The 27236-nt window shown below is 25.5% G+C and overlaps 1 pseudogene; it reads right to left on the bottom strand.

Moving 5' to 3' along the window:
• Positions 1 to 23631: 23631 nt before the first annotated feature.
• On the bottom strand, positions 23632 to 26199 carry LOC147063782 (uncharacterized; annotated as a pseudogene).
• Between the last annotated feature and the right edge of the window lie 1037 nt (positions 26200 to 27236).

The following is a 27236-nucleotide window of genomic DNA, read 5'->3' as shown; positions in this document are numbered from 1 at the left end:
TGCAGAATACGATTACTTTATGTAAACGAATAACAGTAGCTCATTCATGGATTTCTAGAGTAACATATTATAGGAAGATTGCGTTTTTAGATAATAATAGTAAATATATCACTTTTTAAAAAAATAAAAGTTTTCGATATTTCATTAGTTCTATGAAATTGCTTCTTATAAAAATAGTTAAATTCGATAAAATAATGAAAAATGTCAACTTTGAGATTCTTAAAAATATAATGTATCTTTGTAAATATAGTATAAAATCGTTGGTATTTCATAATGCAGTAAGCAACTTACAACTATATATTGATAAATGTGAAACATCCAATCTGTTTCTTGTTAAAAAAATGAGAAAATATCTGAAAAATACGATAAAAATGTTGGCTCTATTATAGAAAAAATTTTCATGTATTTTTTATAGTAAAATTGTTAAAAGAGTACATAATTTACAACAATTTTTTGAATAAAGAATTTTATAAATTATCAAATAAAATTACCCATAGAAATTTGTAAATGGTCGTGGATTTGTACAATAGCATATGAATACGTTCAAATGTATTTTTTTTTCTTATTTATAATGTTACCTGTGTCGCTTATTATATTAATATAACAATCAAACGCAAAAAAAATATTAGCTGATATATTTTTAAGGTAACGATAACTATATTTTTATCTTTCCGAATTCTATACGTAAAAAGAATGGGTTATTTATGATCAAAAAATATTGGGTTTATTATATTGGTATTTTTATAACGTTACTTTACTAAAATTTTGGCATGATCTTGAGAAGTTAAAAATTAATACAAGAATACTTATGCGCTATTTGAAGATCCATGTTTTAGAAAAGATCTTTACCGTTTGAATTAGAAATTTCTTGCAATTTTTACAGAATAAATTGCAAATAGAAACGCAATTAACGAACTGTAATTTTTTAAGTTTAAAACGACGTTAGATTGGATATGATTATGCCCAAAGAAATGTATTTTACTATATGTTTTGTTTCGTATCGTACTAAAAATATATGAATTAAATCTTGCCAATATATATAATAAGTGCTTTTTAGGTTGTCAAAAATGGTTTTGTATAAAAAAGAAGTTTTTCTAAAAGTATAATTTTAGGTATTTATTTCCACTATTTTCTGTTGTACATAAAAAGTTATCAATGGTCTTTATTCATACTCGCCTAACACCAAAATATGCTTTATCTTATATAAATGTCTATTATAATCAAATAAAAAAACAAAGTACTGGTTATATAGGACCCGCATAACAAAAAGGGATAGTAATGCTGCAAAATATAAGCAAAGCATAATAAAATATAGAAAGAAAATCAATTTTTTATAAATATATAGAAACAAAAATACATAAATATCTTTATCTTTTAATAGTATATTATTTCTTATAAACGATTTAATTTTTTTTTAATCCAAAAAAAAATCTATAATATACTTGCTGATAATAAATTAAGGCAAATAAATGATTTGGATGGCCCCAAAGTAAAAAATATCAATATTATATTTTAAGAAGAACAGGGCAGATAATACCAATAGTAAAAAATCGAATCAATTAAAACGAAGATAATAAAATTTTTAATTGTGTGATTTTCTTATATTTTTGCTTTAATTTTATCTTCCTCAATTCAAAGATATTTTTAAATAATATATTTAAATTTAAAATTTAATAAATTTTTCTTTTTTGCGTTTTTATGATTTTATTTTACAACCCTTTATGAAATTTATTTTACAAATACACTTGAACCTCGTCTTATATTTTGTGATGTTCTATATGATTGGGTTGGTAGAATATTTTTGGATTCATGTAATCTGTATAAATGTTTCTATATTGATAGCGTTGAACAGCTATAATGTTCTTACACTATTTAATCGATTTTTTATAGACATATCATGCAAAGCTCAATATAAAATCTACTTCAAAAATGATCTGGTGTGTTTTTTGTTTATATGAACAGACATAAAAGCACATTAGCGTATAATTAAGATAATATTTGTATTTTTTTTCTGTTTCCTAAATATTTTTGCATAATTAATTAGATAAAAATGATTCATTATACAATTTTAAATGATTTTTATGTCAGGTACAAACATAGTAAAATATATAGATGTGAAAATTGTATTTAAAAGATCTGTGACGCATAAATATACCATCACTTAGATTATCTGCATCCATAATTGCATATAAGATTCAATCTAGTGTGAGCAAGAGTTAAAGTATGTGATAGAGTTGCATATTTTAGGATGCATTGAACATAATAAAAGTTATAGTACGTGTTCTTATAAAAGGTTCGATTCTACGTTTAAAACACAAGTTTGCGACTAAAATTCCGTTGAAATACAACGCACGAAATTGTTATGCGAATATATTATGTGATTTAAATTTAAAAATTCAATGAAATACATTTATTATTGTAATATAATGATTAAATCATAATTTTATCATATAACACGGATGTATTTTTAGCTTGAATAAATTTAAATTGACGTAAGTCACCCAAAATGGTGATTTGAATATAGATAAATAGATTCAACTGCAAATAAATATTTTTAATAAAAGGAAATGGGCTGCAAAATAATATAAAAAGAGATGCAGACAAACTCAAAAATATTATTTAGGTTATACATTTATATATATAAAAAGATGTTGAAAAATCATGAAAAAAATAACATATAAAAAAAAGAATTCTCGAAACATAAGTTTTGAAATATAATAATTTTTCAATGACTCTCTGGAATAGATAGAACAATATTCCTAAAATATGCTGTTCAATGTCAAAAATAGGCAATAAATTATTTAACTTTATTCATTGAAATTTCCTGAAACACATCCTGTATGTTCCAGAAAAAAGTCTATGCGGCAATAAATATATAAAAAAATAAAAATTTACCATATATCTATTATTAATTCATTTAAAATCTATTTTTAGGGGACTTCAAAAAGTACATTTTAATGTGCTAAAAATGCCAGAAGTTATGTTTATACCATACAATTAAAAATTTATCTATAAAAGAAACAAATTGCAAGCAGTTTTAATATATAAAAATGTAAATTAAAATTATTTATTTGAAGTTAATGATTCGGATTTAACGAGTAGAGATTTGAAATGGTTATATAAATATTAACACGTTTCATAAAACTCCATATTTTCATATTCTTACACGTATATGTGAAAGTCTTGAGGGTATTTTTTTAGGCTGTAATATTCAATATAAAAAAACTGGTCTTGAATCGGTTTTTTGCCTCCGTAACAGTCACATTTAAACCTGGTATAAACGATCTCCAATTTACAATAAATATAAAATGCATAACTAAATAATAAAAATGTTATTTACTATTTCTCTAATTTAATCATGGTATTTTTGCGATTTAACGGCTGTCAATTTTATAATCATGTATTAACTACGCTATTGAGAAAAGAAATAGTTGAATAGCATTACATGGCATAAAATACATTATGTAATATAATATGTCACGTATACTAATTTCCAGGGTATGTAATTGATGCAATAAGGATTTGATGGATTTTCATACCAAATAAATTGTTTGAAAATCCACGTGTAAAAGTAATATATTGTAATAAAAATGTTGAATATGTATTTTATTCTCAATGTTGCAAAAACATATAGAGAATAAAATATTAGATTTAATTTCATTATATTTTTTGTTATATTATATTTAATCTGGGTTTTACTCCCACAGTTTACAATGATTATTGCTCTTCACGGGATTCTTAATCATAAAATATCATAAACCTTTTTTCCGTATATTTTAGATTGGTGCTCTTCAAAATATATGCATTTCTTTTAAATGGATGATGTAATACTTTTAAAAAAAAATAATTCAACAAATAGATTGAATATATATATGATTGTTTTGCATGTGAACCTAAATAAATTACGCATCAATATGAGTGATTTTATATTGTAATACCGAAACATCAAAAAAACCATTTATTTCACTTATTCTATATATAACAAGGAATTAATGCTTTTTGATATGTTTTTTGTGACTTTTATCCATATTTATACGCGAATTATATTTTTTTAGTTTATATAAAATTTTAACGTGAACTTTTTCTTAGTGTGGTTTAAAATGACTAAACAGGTATATATATCAGAATATATTTTTATTATGGTGCTAATATCAACCTAAATTGCTATATTTTGCCTACAAGTTACTTATTCCTTTTTAGTAAATAATTTTAATTGTTTTATGTTTTGAAATTTATCATTATAACATTCTTAATGATATTTAGTAAGGTTAAATAGTATAACGACGACTTTTAAATTCACATTTTTTAGAGAAATTTCTTTCTCTCTAAAGATCTTTTGCATTGAAAAGGTTTTAAGCTGAGAAGAATTGGGCATTTAAATATTATTTTATAGCTTGCTTGCAATTATATTACCTAAATTTGTAATTTAATCGTGAGTAATTGCATAAATAAACAGTTAAAGTGTAGTATTATTATTTACTTATTGATATTTGCGAAGAGTCAACGTTAGAATGTTTTTTTTGTAGTATTTCCAAGCATTTTTATAAAAGAATTCAATATTGTGAATTTATTGCTTCTAAACGAATCAATTTTAAAAATTCATATTCTTGCTCAAATAACTTTTATAACTATGTTATATGTCCATTGAATAATTTATATTTACTTTGTAACACAATAAAAGAATTTTAAATGATTTGTAATCATCATATTTACTGTTACTCTGGTGTGTTTTAGACAAATACGAAAACTTTATAGTATCTTAGATTGATATTTTATATTGGCTTCTTTACTAATAATATTTTAAAGGCATTGTTTGTATAAAATCTGGTATTTTATTTTTTTGAAATCTAAATTATTTGTTTGCTGAATTTAAATATAATATGCAGTAAAATTAACATATTACATCATGGCTAAAGTATCTTGTTTATTCACAGATTATAGATATATTTATTCTTTTTATGTATGAACCATATCAAATAAAATAATTTATACGTTTATTATCCAATCTATAAGAACATATTAATATGTTTTTTATTTTTTTGAATTGTAGTTTTACATTTCAGACCATTTTTGGCTACCAAAGATTTAAATTGCGTTGCTTCTTTTTTGGGAAATTCATTCATACTATAGCATATATCAAATTTGACATTTATCATACAAAAAAAGATTTTCCTAAAAATATGAAACTTTATTCAATTTTTTGTATATAATCTTATTATATTCCGAACTCAATGATATATTACGTCATATGTATTATGCTTTTGGCTTGTGTCTACTGCATGTTTAAGTTAAAAAGCGCACAATTTAATAGGTCTAAAAATATGCAAAATTATGTTGAATTCGCATATTGTAGTTTTTATTTGCCTGACGAAGCGGATTTTAGATTTTCTCTGTATAAACACATGAATCATTCAAAAGCAGAACTCGACTTATATATAGAGAATAGCTGTAAATCCAAGACTGAATATATACCTTTACGAGATAAGGCCGATGTTGCATTTAGATATATCTTTTATATAGCTCACGAAAGCTTTTTGGGTGACGAAAAAAATAATAATACACTTATAAAAATGTATGCTCGTATGAACATATTAAAAAAGGAATTCATAAAGGATAATGATTTATTAGATTGTTCTGATACTCGCTATCTAACTTCACTTGAAATTTTTAAAAAATACAGTTCCGATCCCGCCTTCACATCAAAAATATTAAAACCGGCGTCAATTTCTTTTTTCAAAATGATGAAGTCTGAAGAATCGTTTATAACATTATTTACCAAGCAAATGTACCTGATAAATTCACATAATATCCAACACAAAAAATCTTTTATGGAATTCCATAAAATTATCAGCGGATTTTCTAAATACAAATCCAATATAGTGGATATATATGATCACGATATGGTTTGCCGCCTTTTGAATCGTTCTATTGCAGAAAAAATCAAAGAAAGTACAAATTCTATAGTTTTTGTGCTTTATTATGATTACACAAGATACATTTCTCACTTATTTTACGAAAAGATGTCCGAAGGTAGGGTTATTGAAATTTCAAATATTTTAGAAATCGTTAAGAATAACTTGTCAAAACTGAATTTTGATGAGTCTAGCACGATTTTTGATAAAAATATTCGAGTTAAACAAAATGAAATCATATTAGTGGTAAAAGAAAACTATAGTTATAGCGATGTGCTTGAAATTGTGTCTTTGCTGCGTGAGACTGAAAAATACGAATCCCCATTTGAAATAAGTAAAATTCGTATAGATGAGATAGCCTTTGTTCTTTCATCATGGGTTCGAAATTACTACACCAAGCTTTCCAAAGTTTTAAATCAAGAATTTTTGAGCAATAAATTAAAACTAAAATTTTTTTATTCATCAGCCAACATTAAAAACTGTTATGAAAAGCCAAAAGTTTACAGAAAAAAAAATATTTATGAGCAAGAACCATATACAAAAGACATTAAAATAGAACCATTAGGCATCAAACAAAATATATATAGTTCTCCGGGTGCAACAGAACAAAAAATATTTCATGTTTCTTTTAGAAATTGTCAAATAACTAAGAGCGAGGAGCAATCCACTTTTATTGGTGAATTTAAGAATACTTTTTCTGAATCGAATGATATGGTTTGTGATATACCAGAAATCAAACCAAGAAGAAAAGATGAAAATTGGCGAACCAAAAATAAGAAGGAAAAAGGAACAACATTCAACGGCAAAGAATATAAAAAATACACAAATAATGTTGAATCGAAAGAAGAATTTGTAAGTAAATCATCGACATTCATAGTCGGTGGATATAGACACGATACTACAGAGGTAAAAAATAAAGTATCGAGAGCAGTTGACTTGGATATAAACAATCAAATTGGCAACGATGAATCGAAAAGGTGTGTTGATGTAAATAAAAACAAAAATATTGTAAAAAATAGAGCGGCAAAGATACTTCCCGAAAAAAACAGAATAAATATATTCTCTGAAGAAGACGATTTTTTTGAATCCGATATCAAAAGAAAAAATAAAATACGATGTGTAAAACCAAGAGTCAAAAAAATGGAGAACAAAAAATCAACGTCGAGGAGATATAATAACTTAGCTGAGCGAAGAATTGCAAGTAAAGAGCCGAAAAATGATGAACTTGAGATTATAATCGATGAAAAAACAGAAAAACATATAGAAAATTGTGTAAAAAGACGTCATAAATAATCTTCAAACAATTATTTATTCTAAGCTATATGCAATAATGTTTAATATAAAAACTTCATGATTTTTATAAAAAAAATATAGAAAATGATATAGATTTTTTCTTACGTAACACTTATTTTGATTTCTGAAAAAATTAAATTTCATATAACTGAATTCTATTTTTAAAAAAGCTTATAAGATAAAAATTGATATGAAATATATACCATTTTTTTATAATAAATTAAATGAAACTATATCTCTATTTTATAACTATCAAAGTGCTATCTCTGTAAATTGCAATACTACTTAAGCAGAAAATTTTCAAGCTTTTTTAGTTTCCATATAAATATTTATTCATACTTTGAACTGTTTATATCATGGCTTAATACCTTTTTTATATTGTATGTATATAAATGCTTTATGCTTGTTAATTTTATTGTTTCTTGTACCTACAGAAAATAATTCAAGAAAAACGATGAAAAATATACTTATAGTTATTTTTAAATAAGAAAACTATTACTGTGATAGCTAAAAATAGATAAATTTTTTAAAAAAATGTATAACATGAATATATATAGTAAAATATTATGTAGAAATATAGCTTTTATTCTCTAGCTTGTATTCTTCAAAAAAAATCATTAGATTAAAAAAACTGATCTGGTACGATGTAAACTTTAGGAAAAAAAACAATTATCAAACTTACTTAACATAAATAAAAATCATAAAGAAATTAACTTTGAAAATGTGATTTTCAGGATCCAAATCAAAGTAATATATTAATATGTGATTATTTTCGCATTACATAAATAAATGTTAAAATACTTCTTTAATGCAACCAATTTCATCAGTGGCTTTATAAAATATAGATTAAAGCTTCAATTTTTATAAATAAAGGCATATGAATTTTAGCTATTATGGCTATAATATTAGGCATATGAATAATAGCTGTAATGGTATTTACTTTAGGCATATGAATTATAGCTGTAATGGTTATAACAGTAACCATATGAATTATAGCTGTAATGGTTATAACATATACCATAAGAATCATAGAGTAATAAATACCAAACTTTCATAGTTATTAGAGAAAATGCACTTTGAGCAATGTTAAAATCTATTTTTTTTCCTTTTTTATAGTTTTTTTTAATTATATTTAAAAATCCAAAACAAAAAAAAATACGAAGTTTTAGCATGAATGCAAGTTCCTCGGCTGATTAATAATGGGAAAGATAAACCCAAATCACGGCATTATAGCAAAAAGCAATTATGATTTTTATAACTTCATACTTATAAAGCCTCATAAACACTGTTCAACCATAAGTTTTGTCTCATCGAGTTTCTGGTCAACAGATCTCACTTGTGTCTTGAATATTGTAGATACGAGAGAGTCATGTAGCAATGGTTGGCTACACTTGCATCGCATAGAAAAAAAGCAACTTATATTAATGTATTAAGAGAGTCGGTAGAGACGGTTTATTATTGTATAAGAAGGATGAAAATGGGAACTGGATGTCGGATTTGATATCTATGAACACTGTAGAACCACACATTATTAAAATTTTTGCTGCTCTTGATTTATTATCTATGCTAAATATATTGCATTGTACAACAAAAAGCTAATACACAGAATTTAAAAAACGAAAAGGCTGTATAAATATAATAGAGACGAACGTTTTTGCCTTTCATGTTTAATATAAAATATAGTCCATGGTTAATGTATCTCTCATTGACTTATAAATAAGAGAATAAACTCGTAAGGATTTAATTATAATGTTATATCAGTTTTGGCACTATATTTCAAAAAAAATTTCAAAATACTATATAATTTTCTATATTCACTTAAATAAATCTAAATGATTATGGTAAATTCTATCAAAAGAGGGAATTTTTATACTACTTGATTACGGGGTGTTGTATATCTACCTAAAAATTCTATTTTTTATAGCTAAAATTGGGCGTTTGTGATATAATTTCCAATATTTCGTATATATTAGAAAGTTAAAAACAGAATTTTAGACAAAAAAGAGTGTTTTTTTGCAAATCTTATTTAATAACTGTAATCCTTTTATATTGTTTTACTAATATGTAATAAATTAGCATCGCACCAATTAAGTTCAAAATTTATACTTTTATCACTTTAAGTTTTATCTAAAAACAAAGGATTACAAAAGCAGATTCTTTAAAAAGTTATATCTTTGATATAAAATAAATAAAAGGCAAAATTAGAGAAATAAGAGTATCTTTAATAATAACAGTGCATAATAATATTTATATAAAGGATCTTTTATGTAAAAAAATTCAAAAACTTGATTTATATAAACATAATCGAAAGATGGTAATGTTTCTATAAATTTTTTATTTAAAAAAGAAAAGATTCGCTCCTCTCAACTTTGCCACAAAATATGGGCCTATTATAATTACAAAGATTGTGATAATTTCTTGAAGCAAATATATTAAAATAATAATTATTGAACTACAACAAATAAAACCGATTTTATGCATTTTTAATATGATATGGTTCGGAAATACAGAAAAAATATTTTCGATGTGTCATCTAGTGTTAAATATGCACTTCGAAAATGAAATATATATTATTTTTTTCTTAATTTTAACTTCTAAAAATAAAAGGTTATTTATGTATTTTAGTATTCATATATTTTTGTCAAGCTTATAAAATCTACAATGAAATAAATTTATAGTATCTTGTGGTTTTAATTTGGCTATATTTGACAATTTCGATAGCTTTTTTGATATAATATTAAAATAATATAATTTTTTGCCAAATATAATAAATTCGAATAAGTATTTTTCTGTCTCTTTCTTATCCGTTTATTTTCATTGATTTAAAACACGTTAGAAGCAATACTAAAAAGTTAATCAATTTAGAATGATCATGGGGTTTCATTCGCACAAATATTACAATCGAATTACTATAAATTGTGCCTCCAATATACATTATCCCAAAACTAATAAAAATACTCTCTAATGAGTCTGCTAATAAAATAGACGAGATAAAAATAATATGGTTTAAAAGAATAATTACAATTTTTTAGAACCAGTAGAACAAGATTATAATTGAAAAAAATTTCGAGAATATCTTTTTTTAATTTATAAGTAGTTTTTCTAATTTTTTACTTTTAATATAAATATTTATCTAATGTTATATTTGTTTGTGACAACCTGTATATGATCATGCCTCGCCTGATTATTTAGTTAAAAATTACGTTTTATATAGGAGTCTCGCTTCAAGAATCCAGTATAAGCTTATGTACTTATAATGCTTATTTCACATATTATAAGCTCACAGAAAGTTCATGTTTTTTGAAAAGAGGAATTTTAATGGGTTATTATGCGCTGTAATAGGTGTTTAAATTCGAGAACTAGCTAACATATACTTTTTAAAAAGTCAGTTATAATTTTATACGAAAAATATGTTTTGGAAATAAATTTTTATGTGTGTTCTAAAAATTCTATCTCTTTTTAGTGCATAAAAAATTGTTAATTTGTGTTTTTTTGCAATGAAGAATTACTATTTAAATATAAATTTTTATTTTAGAATTTATTTTATTACAATTTTCATTATTTTTTATTTAAAAATTGCAAATTTGGTTTAAAGGCGCATATTTTTTAGACTATGTGCTTTATCCCTTGTGTTATATTTTATTATCACATCTTCTCTTTTTGATGCCTTCAAATTCAGCGGTTATACGATAAATAATGGCTTAAATTAATCACCTTATTCGGTCCGGTACTTTTATATTTTCATATACTTTTTATGTTTTTTTATTCCTGTAACATCACATATGTTTCGACCAGCGGGTTTATAAAATTTTATTCATTTATGTCAGTAATTCGTTTATATATTTTTTTCTTAATTTTCTATGAATGAGTATCAACCTGAATGACCGAATGAGTAAAATGATTATTTTTTTAATAGATTATTAAGCAATATAAATAAAACTAAGTAAGGGTGAGATTATTGGTTATAATTCCTTAAAAATAAAAAAATATTAAATTATATTGTATCGTGAGAAACTCAACTTTATTTATATGTAGTTAAAATTCTTGTAATTTAAAAAAAATAATTTAGAAGCAGACTTTATTAATCTATTAGTACTTTACTATTTTAGCTATTTTTACCCGTGAAAATGTCTTTAAAATTATCTCTTCCTCTGCATGAATAGCTACTAGGATAGCTTACACTTCTATATAATTTTCTTTGTCTAACATCATCACCCTGTAGGTACTCTATCTCTGGATCATAATTTTCCAGTAATTTAGCAGTAGCCGCAAATATCAGTAAAATAATCAAAAATATTGTTACCAGAATATTGTTGAATCCATCTATCATTAAAACTATATTTTTTTGGTTAATTTATATATTCCGTAATAGTTGTTATCACTTGATTGTAAAGTTACTAAAGTAGAAATATAATATTAATATGTGTCAAATAATTTGACATGTTAAAGAAAATCAAAATTAAGAACGGTATTATTAAACTGTAAATGTATAGCCAGCAATAAAATATAAAATATGAATTCGGTGTGTACAAGATTGTGCATCTTTTTGTTTTAAAATGAGATGAAAACTTAATTAAATATTGCTCGATAAAACATTTAATTTTCAAGTTAAAATCCAAAGTATGTTCTTTCGCATTTTATTTTCTCTTTCACTGTTTTTCAATCCGATGATGGATAATTCATAATATAAATCTGTGATTAAAATACATTCAAATGGTAAATTAAATGTCAAAGACATCAAATCAATGATTGCTTTTAGGATAAAATAATGTCCAATAAGAAATTTTTTTCGTCATTTTAATCGAATCCGATAAGCAACTTGTGAATAAAATTTATGCGAATTATATCTTCATGAAATATAATTTAAACTCATTATAATGATATATGGGATTTCTTTATGTATTTGCATGATGATGAAATGGAGTTTAAATTCACTTATAATAATTATTGGCGTTTCTTTGAATATTTAAGAAATTCAAATTCATTTATTATAATTATGGATTTTCTCTTAATATTATTAATATGGAGTCTAAACTCTTTTATAATAATTTATGGCATTTCTTCAAATATTGATGAAGTAAAATTCAAACTCAGTATAATAGTATATGGGATTTTTTAAATAGCATGATGATGAAATGAAAATTAAACTCATTTATAATAGTTATTGGCGTTTCTTTGAATAGTTATGAAATTAAAATTCATTTCTAATAATTTGTGTCGCTTCTTTAAATAATTTGTATATTGATTTAATGTTTTACTATAAGCAGGTCATTTAAAAATCTTTTATAATTAAAAAGAATAACCCTGCTTGATAATAAATGAATATGAATTAACAAGCTTTTATTAATATGTACTTTTAAAATAGTTTCAATGGGCTCTTGATATGCAATAAATATGTAAAAAACATCAAAACTATTATTTAAAAACCTTTTCGATATTTTTAAAAAGATTTGTAAATATTTTGGTACAAAAAATGAAATGTGTATTTTATATATAAAATAATATTTCATTTTACTATTTCAATATAATTCTTATATGTTGCTTTGTTTTATTTTGAATAAATTTTAGATAAAATAAGATACACACTTTTCTAAATAGAAAATAGAGATCAGCTTTCCTTAATAGTATTATGGTGTGGGGTCGATTATAGGTGAATCGATATGACAATAATTTAAAAAAAATGATATTTTTGCTTAGAATCATTTCATCTGTTCTATTATATCATGAATTTTTTTAAATAGACATTCAATAATGCATTTATTTATGGGTTAAGTTTCTTATTATTAATTTTATCTATTTAGACGTAGTCAGCCAATTGTAAACTTTTCACGTTTTCTTGATTCATCTTTTGACACCTCAACTATTTATATTCATCAACTACTCTTATTCTCTCAAATGAGATGAGTTCAAGTGTCTTGCGAAGTGTGTGAGCTTGTATGTATGCTTCGTCCTGGATTTTGAACTCATTAACATATTTTTTATGGAATTTTGTAACCACAACATCCCAAGTCATTACATATGGTATTATTCTTGTTTTATATATGTAAATTAAACCAAGTTCATTCACCAAATGTCAAACTTTTTATATTTTTAATTCTTAACTTCATTTAAGTTATCAAGGCAAGTTATACCCATTTTAATCCCCGTAATTATATTTTCTTTTTTATCGTAGACATAATATGTTATAACAACAAATATATTAATAATTTATTCCATTTAGTGAATTGATAAGAAACCGCGTTATTATTTCAATTCAATATTGCAATTTAATTAAGTTTATGATGAAATAGTAATATAAAGCAGCGTAAACTTTTATAAAGTGGCATGAGTCATTTGTCAATTATTTTATTTAAATCACATCTATAAGAAAAACCTTAACAGATATTACGGAATTTAACTCTCGAAGGTTCAATTCATGCATATTTCTAAAATCATTTTTTTAATTTAAATTAAATATACATCAAACTTCACAGACACTTAAATGATGTATAACCCTAATATAAAATGTATGAACGATCAAGAGATAATAACTAACCAGATTGAGGCACATATACAAACCTTAGGATTGAGCTCAAACTTCGAGTTCAAAGGTCTTGAACGGTGGAGAGATATTGAAGAAGACTTCAGATGGAAAAATAGTCGATGGTATAAATATGCTGTGCGCATGAGAGATCAAGAAGTTGTGCTTGAGAACAAAAACTAAAATTATAGCAAATAATTTTGGCATAATATAAATAAATATATCAAGGATAATATTCGACTTTTAAAATACAATAATTATATGATAAAATAAAAAAACAAAATGGTTTTTCATAAAAATGTTTTTTGTGGGAAATCCCAATTCTAGATAAATCATACTCACAAACAATAGGATCGAGGAAAATAGTTGAATCAATATGTCTTGAAAGAATAATATGCATTGATAAAATTATAAATATTAAAACAAAAGTAGTGTATAGTAAATCTGCTTAGTAGAGCTTCTTAAAGTTTTGCTCGAAAAATTTTATATTGCTAAAAATCATATTATACCGCATAATACAATAATTGGTTCTGTTATTTGAATAACTAATATCTTGAGGAGCCTTCATTCATTCTTTTAAAAAATTATAAACTTAACAAAAAAATAAAAACTCTGAGCAAAATATTTATCAAGTAAACTTTGTTTTCTATAATTTTTGCGTAATTTTTCTTCTTTTTTAATTATATAATAAAAAAAATATCACTTAAGAATAGTAATTACACTCATCAGGTTTTGCAAAAATAACATATTATATATACCATTAAGTCTTTTTAGAGGGTTTTGACATTTCGCTAAACAACTTTTTGTTTTTTTGTATGAAAATCACATCAAAAAAATTAAAGTGCTTTACTGTGGATTTTGGGTTGAATATACAAAAAAAGCTGCATTTAATTCTTATTTGATATTCTAAATAATATTCACATCTTTAAATGGCATAAATTCATCTCCATTTTTATCAATGAAGCCTATTTTACATGTTATTTAATTTTGAAATCTTGTATCGATATACAGCGCATGATTACTTTGTTTAATATGTGTTTTATCATAAAACTAGAAAGTATAGACTACGGGTAAAAGTATCCAAATCTGCATGGTTGATATAAAAAATTCACTATGTTATATCGTCCACTATGATTTTGAGAAATACATTTTCCTTTTAAAGAATCAATAATCAGTGAAAATTTTTGTTACTTTTCTTTAACTACAACAAAAGATTGTGCACATGTACCTCTTGCATTTTCAAACATCCTAGGAATTATTTGATAGTGTGCATCAGCCTGTGAGTTGAAATTTGTATATAAAAACAATAGTTTTTACATATCTATCTCTTTATGTCAACAAATTTAATAATTATGAATCTGATATTAACAAACATTTTAGCCAAATAGGCACTATATAACAACATAATTGCACGAAAATCAAGTTCAAACCCATACAAGGAGCGTATACTCGACTATAACTGTTCTTGTATTTATAAATGAAGTCAATTTTCAGCTAAGAAGCTACCTAGGAGCTTTTAATTATAATATCTTAAAAAGGAATTATATATTAAATCATGACAAAGAAATATTTTTATTTTTTGTTTAATTTGTTTTCTAACCTCTTAAGATGATTAAGAAAAAGCTATTTCAGCCTTTTCGTGCAGATGTGGCTAATAAATTCTACAGCCTTATCAAGAAAAAATTCTGACTGTGCATATTCTCCAGATAAAAAATAGATTCAAGTATTTGACTCGATCCTATAATAACTATATAAATTCACGTAATCTTTACGATCTATATCTTCTCATTTAAAGAATTATAAATTCAAATTTTTTCCTTGTGACTATTACCATTACTTCGCATGCAGCTCATTTTTCACTTGACATTCCTAACACCTTAATTTCATGTTGTGGCGATTACTAACTCCTTAATATACAGCCTTTGATAATTTATGAATACATATTACATGTTTTAACGATTACTAACTCTTTTATTAGAAACTTATGGTAATTTAAGACACTATATTCCATGTTGTGGTGTATGGTCTTTTTCATTTATATATTTTTAACTTGATATTGTTTATTTTCTGGCAAAACATATTTTCATAAGTTCTTCAAACATTTTTCTTGTTAAAATACATGTTATTTATAGTTTACTTCATATGATAAAGTTTATATTTTTATCATACTTGAAAGTTTTTGTTTACGTGTCATGGATTAATGTTTTCTTTTATTCAGTTTAAATCTGCTGCGCCTTTTTCTATATTTTTTTGGTTGTTTAATTAAAATATAAAAATCAATAATCGGTAAGCATGCATTAAATATAAAAAAAAAGCTTGATAATCCACATAATAAAGACGAATATGGTGCTATTATACGCAAAGATCATACAAATAAAATTCAAATTGTACTTTGTGTTTCTTTTTCTATACTTTCAAAACAGCGCTAAAACAAATCATATAATTTTTTCGCTTAAAATCTTAACAATAAAATCGTGGTTATATCATAAAAAGTAATTCATATAAGTTGCGTTTATGAGTATTTTACTTCTAATAATAAGAGTTGTATTTTAAATATTATCATTTCAAAGGTATATAAACTCTATAATTTATCTGAATATATTGTTGTAAAGAATATCAAATATCTTTTGATAATTATTTGACGTAATATACAAAATATAAATTTAAAGTAGGGGAATCTTTTGATCATCCTCAAAGTTCTATTGAACACATTTGCATCTGCTTTTATTACACCTACGGAATTTATAGTGTAAAATGATTCTTAAAAATTTTTATCATGAAAACTTCCCAAAAAATTAACCTTAGTTAAATTTTCTTAAATTGAAAACTTTTTTAAATATTGCTTAATATTTTTGCCTTGTGCATCACTAGTTATTTAAAAATTTGTATCAATAATGCTGAAATAAATGTGATACTTAAAAAACGAGTTAAATATAAAAAATACTTTTTGTGATTTCTGCTAGAAAATATAAATGCTACGTCATTATTTTCAAACAAGTGTTTTGTAAATTTCTTGAGTCATAAAATATATTATATATAGTAATTATCACACATTATAAACCGTTAATTCATTGTAAATATATTTTTGCAAGCATTTTATTATAAAAAGAAGTCGTATCGTTTTACAAAAAAGTAATCCTTTAAAGTTTTTCATTCTTTTATATTTTCGCGAAAGCTTTTTGCTGATATTATATTGTTTTGGATTTAAACACTGATTTTAGTGAATTCGGTTCTCTTGAGAGATAATTTTCGGCAATTCGTTTTTTAGATATAAAAATGTATATATATTATCTGATCTAAATTTTAGATCTATAATATTTATATGTTTATAATTTATGTTTTACGAGCCCGATTCTGCATTTTTCTATTATAATATAATCTAATTCTTTTTTTTTGTAATATATTGATTCGAATTCCCTATTTTCTTAAATTTTACTTTAAATAGATTAATATAGTTATCATGTTTGTGACTTTTAGAGGTTTTTGTGTTATAGAAGAAAATAAACCTTGGATTAAGCACATAAAATATAAATTGCTAAGAATCTTACTTATATATAGTTTAAAAAAAACAGGCAAGCGTAACAAATCTTTTTTATTAAGGTGATAGACCCGGAAATTTTTTAATTAAGTTACAGTAAAAATAAACTATATTAGGGCTAAAATATTACAAGCTTAAACATTCGAATAATTCCATAGACCGAAAATTGTAATATAATTCTATATTTATTCTCTTATTTATACCAAATATTTTAACTTGTTCTATATTTAAACGGTAAACACCTGTTTTAATACAAAATTTTTATAAAAATATATTGTTTATATAGTTTCTTAGACTATAGAATCGTCATTCATGGAATATTTTCAAAAATATAGGAAATCACTTGGGAATTTAGTATTATAAATCCAAAAAAATTGATTGTAAGATAACGGTATAAGCAGAAAGAATATATTATAATAGTTGTGATTATTATTCTTAATTTTTATAACAGAAAAAATACAAGAACGGAATTTCATCTGAGATAAATGCTTCATCGTATTTCAAATTATAAATTACCATATAAAAATAAATATTACAAATTTTGATTAAATGGAAATAAAAAAATAACAACGAATGTAAATTTTAATTTATGTAGTCAGCTGGTTTTTAGAAATATGAGCATAAAATTTATTTCTGATTTTTAAATTTATTAAAATAGAATCACCAGTTCTAAATCTGCCTTGTTATATTTCGTTTTTCAATATTTTTCTATGGTAAGTTGATATTATTTATATTCGTTTGTTGTACGATTTTATATAATTTAAATACAAACAATATTATCGATATTGAAATAAGTTCTATGCCAATATAAAAATTCTAAAATTATTTTGAAATTAATAGTAAATTATGTTGAAAGGCTATGTCTATGATTTCTCAATTGTTTTATCACCATAAATGGTATATACAGTTAAAAATGAACATGAATTTCTTTATGTAGAGTAGAAATCAATCTACACTAAATTTATTTCTATATAATAAAAGATATATGTTTCTATATGTGAATCTGTGTATTCCATTGTATAATATTATTCTATTTTCCTAATCCTAAATTTTATGTCAGGTTTTGTCTGTGTAGATTTTATCAGAACTAAAGTTTATATATGGCGATTGTTAGATAGTATCATCTAACTTTTTATAAATCCTATTTTAATGGTCTAATTAATATAATATATATTTATATCTAAATTTTCTTTTTATCTATTTAGACGTAGTCAGAGTGTACGGAATATTGCACAACTCCTTGATTCATCTTATGGCACCTTTCCTTTATCTATCTCATAAAATGCTCTTCTTCTCTCAAATGAGATGAGTTCAAGTGTCTTGCGGAGTCTATGAGCTTGCATGTATGCTTCTACTTCGTCCGGGATTTTTAACTATAGAACATATTTTTTATGATATTTTGTGACCACCCCATCCCAAGTCATCACATATGGCATTATTCTTGTTTTGCATTTGTAAATTAAACCAAGTTTATTTGCCAAGATGTCATATTTTCTATATTTTTCATTCTCAACTTCAGTCAAGTTATCAAGGCTCGTTATACCCATTTCGATCAGCGTAATCATATTTTCTTTTTTATCTATAGAAAAATATCAAGTCTATTTTTTTGATTGAAATATCTGTTTTAATTCGGGTATCAACTTTTATTTCTGCATTTTCGTTTTCGCTGATCTCTTGTACTGAGTGAGTTCTGATCTTTTTGGTTTTCTTGAAGTTGTATCGTCTTGATAGGTGGAAATTAATACATCTTATAATTTCATTGTGTCTTCGCGTGTAATCATGCCCTAAAATTTTCTTGCATCTTGTTGCAAGGTGATCAATTGTTTTTATGGCTTCGTTAAAATGTGGGCATTTTATCCTCTCAACAAAAAACACATTTATGTCTTGAATAAAACAGAATTTTACTTCTTCACTTCGTTTAATGTTGCCATCTTTTATCCATCTTGATGATCCACAATATCAACCATATCATTATTCTTAGCTTCAAAAAGTTTTTGGTGTAATGGTTTTTCTTTTATTTTACACAATAGACTTTCTTGTTGCTTTTTCTCCAGTGTCTCGGAATCAGTGATATCAACATGATATTTATTTTTAAGGTATTCTTCAATTAGTGAGAGATAAGTCTTGTTATCTTTTTCAACTTTTAAATTGCAGCCCTCCTCGGGGAGCTGTTTTTACTGTTTTCAAGCAAATTTTTTAGCTGGTAGATCATCTTCTCGGCTTTAAATTCACTATTACATAGCCCACGTCCTAGTTCATTTCTCTTTAGATATAATCTTTGTTTGTTACTAGACTGGAGGTGAATAGAAAATTCGTTTTAAATATCACATATTTTATCATCAAGTTTAATGTATTCTTCGGGTTCTAATTTTAATACGCCTATGTGGTAATTTATGAGTGACGTCGCATGTTCATGTATGGCTTTAAATAAATTCCCAGCATTAAATTTAGTCTTACATAAATTTCTTATCCGACTTAGTATTTGTTCTGATGGTCTAATCATAGATGTTTTATATATGAAAGTAAGTAATGTATAGAATATTAAGGTAAAAATAGCTGATAATCAAGTGTATCCTAGATATTTTTATAATGAACTGGTCTAATCATAGATGTATTTATATATGAAAATATGCGATGTATGGAATATTAAATAATTTTTAGTAATTAATGGCACGATAATCAAATAAAACTTAGATATCATTTTAGTGGATTTTTCTGGTCAGATAACAGACTAATTTACATATTAAAATACGTAGTGAAAGGAATATTAAAGAATATTTAGTAATTTAAAGCAGATAAATAAATATAATTCTGATATTTTTATTATGGATTTTTATGTTCTGATGATGTATAGATTTATGTTATTTTAACTATTGTGTATTTTCTGATTCTTTAGATTCATAAATTGCCTAAATACGGTAATAAAGAAATTTATACATAATTAAATTTGTTTTTTTTAAAACAAACAAATTTTATGTGAAATTAGATTTTAGATAACAATCTCGTGTATTATAAATAATTTGATTTTATTCTTTTAATAATTGTAATCTAGAGCAATGCTGATTTATTTATCCAATGAGTTAAAATACTATTATTATAATAAAAAAAGTTAAAATTCAAAATTAGAGCATATATCAACGTAAATAATCTAATCGTATAATTTAATTGGTTTTTTATTATTATATCTAGATCCTTATTTATTACATATTTGTATTCGAAAACATGACCTAGAAAAGACAAACTTCCATTCTGAAGGTCTTTTTGGTGCAACTTTTATATAAAATAAAAACTTATGGCTAATTTCAGCACATGTAAGAGATTATTGGGTCAAAAAATCATATATAGGTTATATTCTGCATAAAACAATAGGATGTATGGAACACAAATATTTAAAAAAAATATTTGGCTATTTTTTTGAGGTTTTCTATACTGTTCTAAATACCTTTTTGTTCTTTTTTAGTTTTACTAATGAATTTTATCAATTAAATTATGTTAATATTATTAGAACATTTTCTATAATTGAAAATAATTGGATATGGGACATAATTCAAAATATTCGTAGATTAATTTATCATCGATCCGCTACGATTTTAAAATATAATCATAATGATCACAAGAATTAACCCGAAGTCATAAATCCAATAAAATTACTAGAGTTTTAGAAATCTGCTAAGAAATTTATAATTTTATTTACAATGATTATCATGGTGTGTTTGTCCGAAAAAAAAATTATGAACATGAACTTTTTCTAGAACTTCAAGAATTTTAAACTATTGAGTATTAAGAGAAGAGAACTGGTGATTGCTTACATATTTAAATTATCTTCGTAGCTTAGTTTGTAAATTCCGAAACATTTTCATCTTAATAATTTTCTATGCGACTTTTATGTGAAATAAACATCGACAAGACAATTGTTAATAGAAAAACAAAAATTATAACGCCACAGAATTTTTTCATTATATCAGGTTGTGTATGTTTTTTAATACCATTAAATTTCATTTGTTTTGTTAATGTAATATATCATATAGATAAATTTTGACAGATCTTGATTAAATTTATTTCAAAATGATAAATATTTTTACAAGCATGATAAATTTATATGTTAAGATTATTAATTAAGTTAACCATCTATAAATTGTCTTTATCGTTTTTATTTAAATGTTTATCTTTTATTTTTCAAAGTAATTATTCTTGCAATATTCTTAAAAAAAGAGCGTATTTTAATGTATATGTGATTATATCTTTTCAAGTTTATAGTGCTAGCAGATACGCATAGTATCACGCATCTATTCTCCAATACCACCCTTACTTTTTTTATTTTTGCACAGTAATCCTTATTTAAAGTCTCTAATACTATCAAAGTAGCATAGTAACATTTGTTTATTCTTTGATATCAAGCGCCAATCATATTTTACAGGATAATCCACCTTTAAAGTCTATAATACTATCAAAGTAGCATAGTAACATTTATTTATTCTTTGATAATAAGCGCAATTCATATTTTACGGATAATCCACCTTTAAAGTCTATAATACTATCAAGGCAACACGTATGTATCCTTCGATATCAAGCGTTTTTTATATTTTACAAGAGAATCCACTTTTCAAATCTATAATGCTATCAGAGCAGCACAGCAACCTTTTTCTATCAATTTATATCAACAATTTTCTTCTGAATTCTATTTTCGAGCAGATTGTATTATAGGTGTTTCTATAGCCTTTTTTATGAGAATAGGAAGATCCTGAAGATGTTTATCGAAGTATGACGCAATAAATATAAGATCTTTCAGCCATAAATGGGACTAACAAGTTATTAATATGCGTAAATAGCATTTCAACCTCAATATTAAGGGTTTTTCATGTATATGTCAAGCTATTTTACGATTGTGATACTAACATATCGGTATAGAAGTTATTATTGGCAATGCGTAAAAAAACAAGCAACATTTTTAGTAAAGCTATTGCCCTTACAAGCTCTAGGCTCTCTAGTGTTTGGTGGAAAGCAATAAAACCACCAACTACACGGCTTTCCTGTTTAACATACTCGAGTGAAACACACATATCATATCTTGTGGCTTAGATTAATAGGAAAATACGTACATAACCATAGAAAAGGCACTCAATGTAGAGTCCAATATCTATTTTGTAAAGTTATAATGTAACCATAGCTTTAAAAAATTTATGATGATTAAATTGTACATAACGATTAAAAAGTGCTCTAAATTATATTAGATGGCTATAAATAATGGTACGAAATCTGTGTATTAGTTGTAAGTACTAATTCTTATATAACCATTTAGTTATTTATTCTTCTATATCGAATGGTATTTTATGGCAGTAAAATATAAAATATATCTGTCTCATATGTATTTTCTTAATTACACTTTGTTTTTTAAAATAAAAGTATAAATTATAAATCCTTTTACTACCTTTTTGATATAAGGCTTTCAAGTAAAGCTAATATTATTAGTATTGTAATCTTATTTTATAAGATCGTGATATGTTTTTTAAAAATTTACGACTATTATTCTCCCTTGTAGAAATTCGGGTGTTTACATTAGATTAGTTGTGATGTATAATATTTTGAAATTATAAGTATTGTAATTTTGAAGACTTTCTAGAAGTTTTTACATTATATTAGTTGTAGAGGTATAATATTTCATGAAATAAATACTATTTTGATTTTAAGCCTTTCAAGAATTATTGACATTAGATTATCTGTAGACTTTAAATATTTTATGAAAACTGTATTATTTACATTTTGAAGCTTTTTCTAGAAGTTTTGACATTAGATTATTTGTAGACTTTAAATATTTTATGAAAACTGTATCATTTACATTTTGAAGCTTTTTCTAGAAGTTTTGAAATTATATTTGTTGTCACTTTATATATTTTATGAAAACTGTATCATTTACATTTTGAAGCTTTTTCTAGAAGTTTTGAAATTATATTTGTTGTCACTTTATATATTTTATGAAAACTGTATCATTAACATTTTGAAGCTTTTTCTAGAAGTTTTGAAATTATATTTGTTGTCACTTTATATATTTTATAAAGTCTTTACTATTTATATTTGAAGTCTTTCTAGAAGTTGTTCGAATTCACTTTTATGCCCATATATGACAGCATAAATAAGTTTAATGAACATTAAAAAAAGATCGATTATGCATTCATCTATATAAGGAGTTGCATCTTTTATAATATCACAATTAATTGTTTATATTATGTTTTTTTAAATATTTTTTACATTTACTATAGATAAATTATATATATAATTATAAAAACAAGATCTGTATCTTTAGTTCATATGGGTAGAAAAGGGGTGTTTTAAAAAAATATGGTAACTAAATCGAATTTAATTATTTTTCTTTATAGCCTATCGAAGTATGCTTCTGCGAGCTTAAGTTCCCCTAGACCTCTCTTTTCTCTGATTTTCATAACTGTTTGGTGTGTTATGCTGTCCGGGACATCAACTCTACCAGGGAGAACGCTATAGTGACTGAAAGATAAAACTGAGCTGGCTTCTCCTTTGGTTTCGCTCATAAGTTCTTTGTTAAAACCGAAGCTTTCTCTTACAGGCAGGTATCCCGTTACAGTTGTTCTTACACCTCTTTCATCTCTGTATTCTTCGACATTACCTCTCCTTTTACTCAAAGCATTTACGACACCACTCATTGTTTCATTACTGACATTAACTTCAACGAAGAAAAGTGGTTCATATAAAATAGGATCAGAGTTCATGATAAGCCCCTTACATACGCTCACAACTGGCGCTGTAATTTGATTTCCTGTTCGATGAATAGCATCGGCGTGCAGAGTCAAATCCACGAGGTTGAATCTTACGCCTCTGAGTTGTTCACCGAGAAGTGGACCTCTCGTAGTTACTTCTCTAAAGCCTTCTCTCATAAACTCTTTAATTTCGTTGAGATAAGCTATTCCCTTCGTATCATCAACACAAATATTAGGACCTTTATCTTCGGGTCCATAAAATAGAATCTTCTTAACCCAATCATCATTAATATCAAGGTTATCTCTAAACAATGCTGCCCTCTCTTTAGGATCTTTGTTTACGAGCTTGCCGTTCACTATACCATCAATAATTTCCTCTTCCAATTGATCACAAGTCATATATATTCTGTTGTGTTTATTCGCACTCTTTGACATCTTGGAATTGTTTGTACTGCCTCTGATTCCTTCGATATAACTTACCAATGGTTCTCCTGTCACTATTGGAATCTGAGCATATTCTTTACTAAGATCGCTAAGAGCAATTTCTAAATGTAACTCACCAGCGCCAGCAATTGTACACTCTCCATTGTCATTAAAGTTAATGACACACAAAGGATCACTCTTACTCAGTTTAAGAAGACCTTCTTTCAATTTAGGAAGCTCTGAAGCGTTTTTAGGCTTGACACTGTATTTCACAACGGGTGATACACTAAACTTCATAGACCTGATGTTATGGGCAGCACTAAAATTTGTAATTGTACCTGTCTTTTTCAGCTCATTATCAATTCCTATTACACCAATAATATTACCAGCGGGACAATCTGGAACATCTTTAATAACTTTTCCCATCATCACCACTGCCCGTTGAATATTCCTATGGAATAAATCATTTTTACTCCCTGGGACATAGTCTTGACCCTGAATTCTAACTGGTTTTCCTGGCGTAACTCTTCCTGCAAATACACGGCCAAAAGCTATAAACCTATTATCCCCATATGGAACCATCTTACTTATGTAAAGCATCAAAGGGGCTTCTTCACTACTATCAGCATTTCGAATAGCTACCATAGCCTGATCTTCTGGTCCTTCATAAAGTAGAGATGCTCTGTATTTTTGACTTTTGATCGGTGATGGTAATTGTAAAATAATTTGTTCGAGAAGCACATCGGCAGCAGGTAACCATGTTCTCATGACAATCTTGAAGAGCTCTTTACCGGTTCCGTAGAAATTTGCTTTAGAACAATCAACTTTAAATTTAGCGAGATAATCTTTAATGCCCTGTATATCACCATTATTGCACATTTCTGTCACCTTATAGATTGGATTAAGAACAAAAACAATGAATGGTCGTCTCTCATTTGGACCTTTCTTTACAAAGGTGCCTGTCTCATCGAATGGATCGTCACTTGTAAAGTACATTTTGGTGCTCCACAATAACTTGCAAAACTTTGCCTCGGCATCCTTAACATCTTTCTTCTTAAATCTGTAGAGATAAAAACTTGCAAACTGTCGAAGTGTAAATCCCCATTGCTGTAAACCACTGCAGAAAGAAACTTCATTTAGTTCGGGTTCTAATGACGGAACACTAAATTCTGGATTATCATAGGCGAGTCCTATTGTTTGTAAAGTAGAATTGAAGTTTTCAACCACCTTTCTTAAGTTAGTAAATAAGTCCTCTTTGCTAACTTTTAACTCAAGAAGAGCACGATCAAGTTTGTTCAAACAAAGAGTAGGTTTAATTCTTTCGGAAACAGCCTGGCGAAGAACAGTCTGGGTTTGCACACAAATACCATCCACACAATCAACTACCACAAGAGCACCATCAGTAACTCTCAATGCTGCTGTAACTTCAGATGAGAAATCGACGTGACCAGGACTATCAATTAAATTGATCAAAAAATCATTTCCTGAGAATTTCTCCTGACAATAAGTTTCTAATGTCTCTTCTTTCATGGAAAATTGCATTGAAATAGCGGTGGATTTGATAGTTATACCACGTTGCTGTTCATCAGCTCGCGTATCCATATATCGTCCACCTCCACTATCAACCGAAGCTATTTTCGCTTTAATAACTAAGGTATCTGTAAGTGTACTCTTTCCATGATCGACATGCGCAATCACAGAGATGTTACGGATATTCGACTGGTTATGCATCAATTTATGGACCTTGTCCATTGTAAGATCGACCATTTGAGGGGATCACAAAAAAAATATTTATGTAATTGAAATAATACAAGAAAAATTAAAAAGAAGGAATAAATAATTCTTATCAAAGAAATATAAAAGAGAGAATAAATAATTACATTTTAGAAATTGTGGAGATAAAGAAAAAATTACTATCCAAAAAAATTAAAGAAATGGTTCAATAATTCCCAAAAATGTTATAAAATCTCAAAAAATATTTTGATATTGAATTTTTCAATAAGGAAGGAGTTAATCTCACTATCAAATAGTTTGCATCAAATATTTCTAAAAGGAGGAATAAATAAGTCCCATGAAAAATTTGAAAAAACAAGGAATAAATAAGTCCCATGAAAAATTTGAAAAAACAAGGAATAAATAAGTCCCATGAAAAATTTGAATAAACAAGGAATAAATCACACCATTTAATATTTTATATCAAATGTTTCAAAAAAGAAGGAATAAATCTAACCATCAAATGTTAAAAAAAAGAAGGAATAAATCTCACCACCATATTGTAAGAAAGAAGAATAAACAATTCCATCAAATAATTTAAAAAATTGACACCAAAGAAGATCTAAAAAATCATAAGAAGAAATAACATTTGTAGGATATCAAGATTAATGTTTTGTATTTTATGCCACAAGAATATTTATTAGTGTTGATATATATTCGTGATTTTAAAAAAGATGAAAATTTTGATGATAACAGAATGCAAAGATATTTCAAGAATTAGATACCATCCCTTTTAACTTAAAAAAAAAATTGAATTGGAATTATTTATCACCCTGATTTAATTATATGCTATCTTTGCATTAGTTTCACAATTTAAATCGAATGCTATACACATTTAAATGAGTTATTCAAATAATTTTTATATCCAGTCTTAGTATTTTTAATAAAGGTTATTTTGTGTATACCAAGAAATAAACCATACTAAGTAGTTTCAATATCTTATGCAATAAATAAGTGTATTCTTATCTGGCTAAAATATTATTTTAAATCAATCAGCAGTTTATCTACTGTTATTAACCGGTCGATGAATCTCTGACTCTATACATTAA

Source organism: Rhyacophila brunnea, unplaced genomic scaffold, assembly GCF_057557595.1.
Source record: "Rhyacophila brunnea isolate RB1 unplaced genomic scaffold, BYU_Rbru_1.0 scaffold_85, whole genome shotgun sequence".
NCBI lineage: Eukaryota > Metazoa > Arthropoda > Insecta > Trichoptera > Rhyacophilidae > Rhyacophila > Rhyacophila brunnea.
This window is presented reverse-complemented; position numbering and strand designations above follow the sequence as displayed.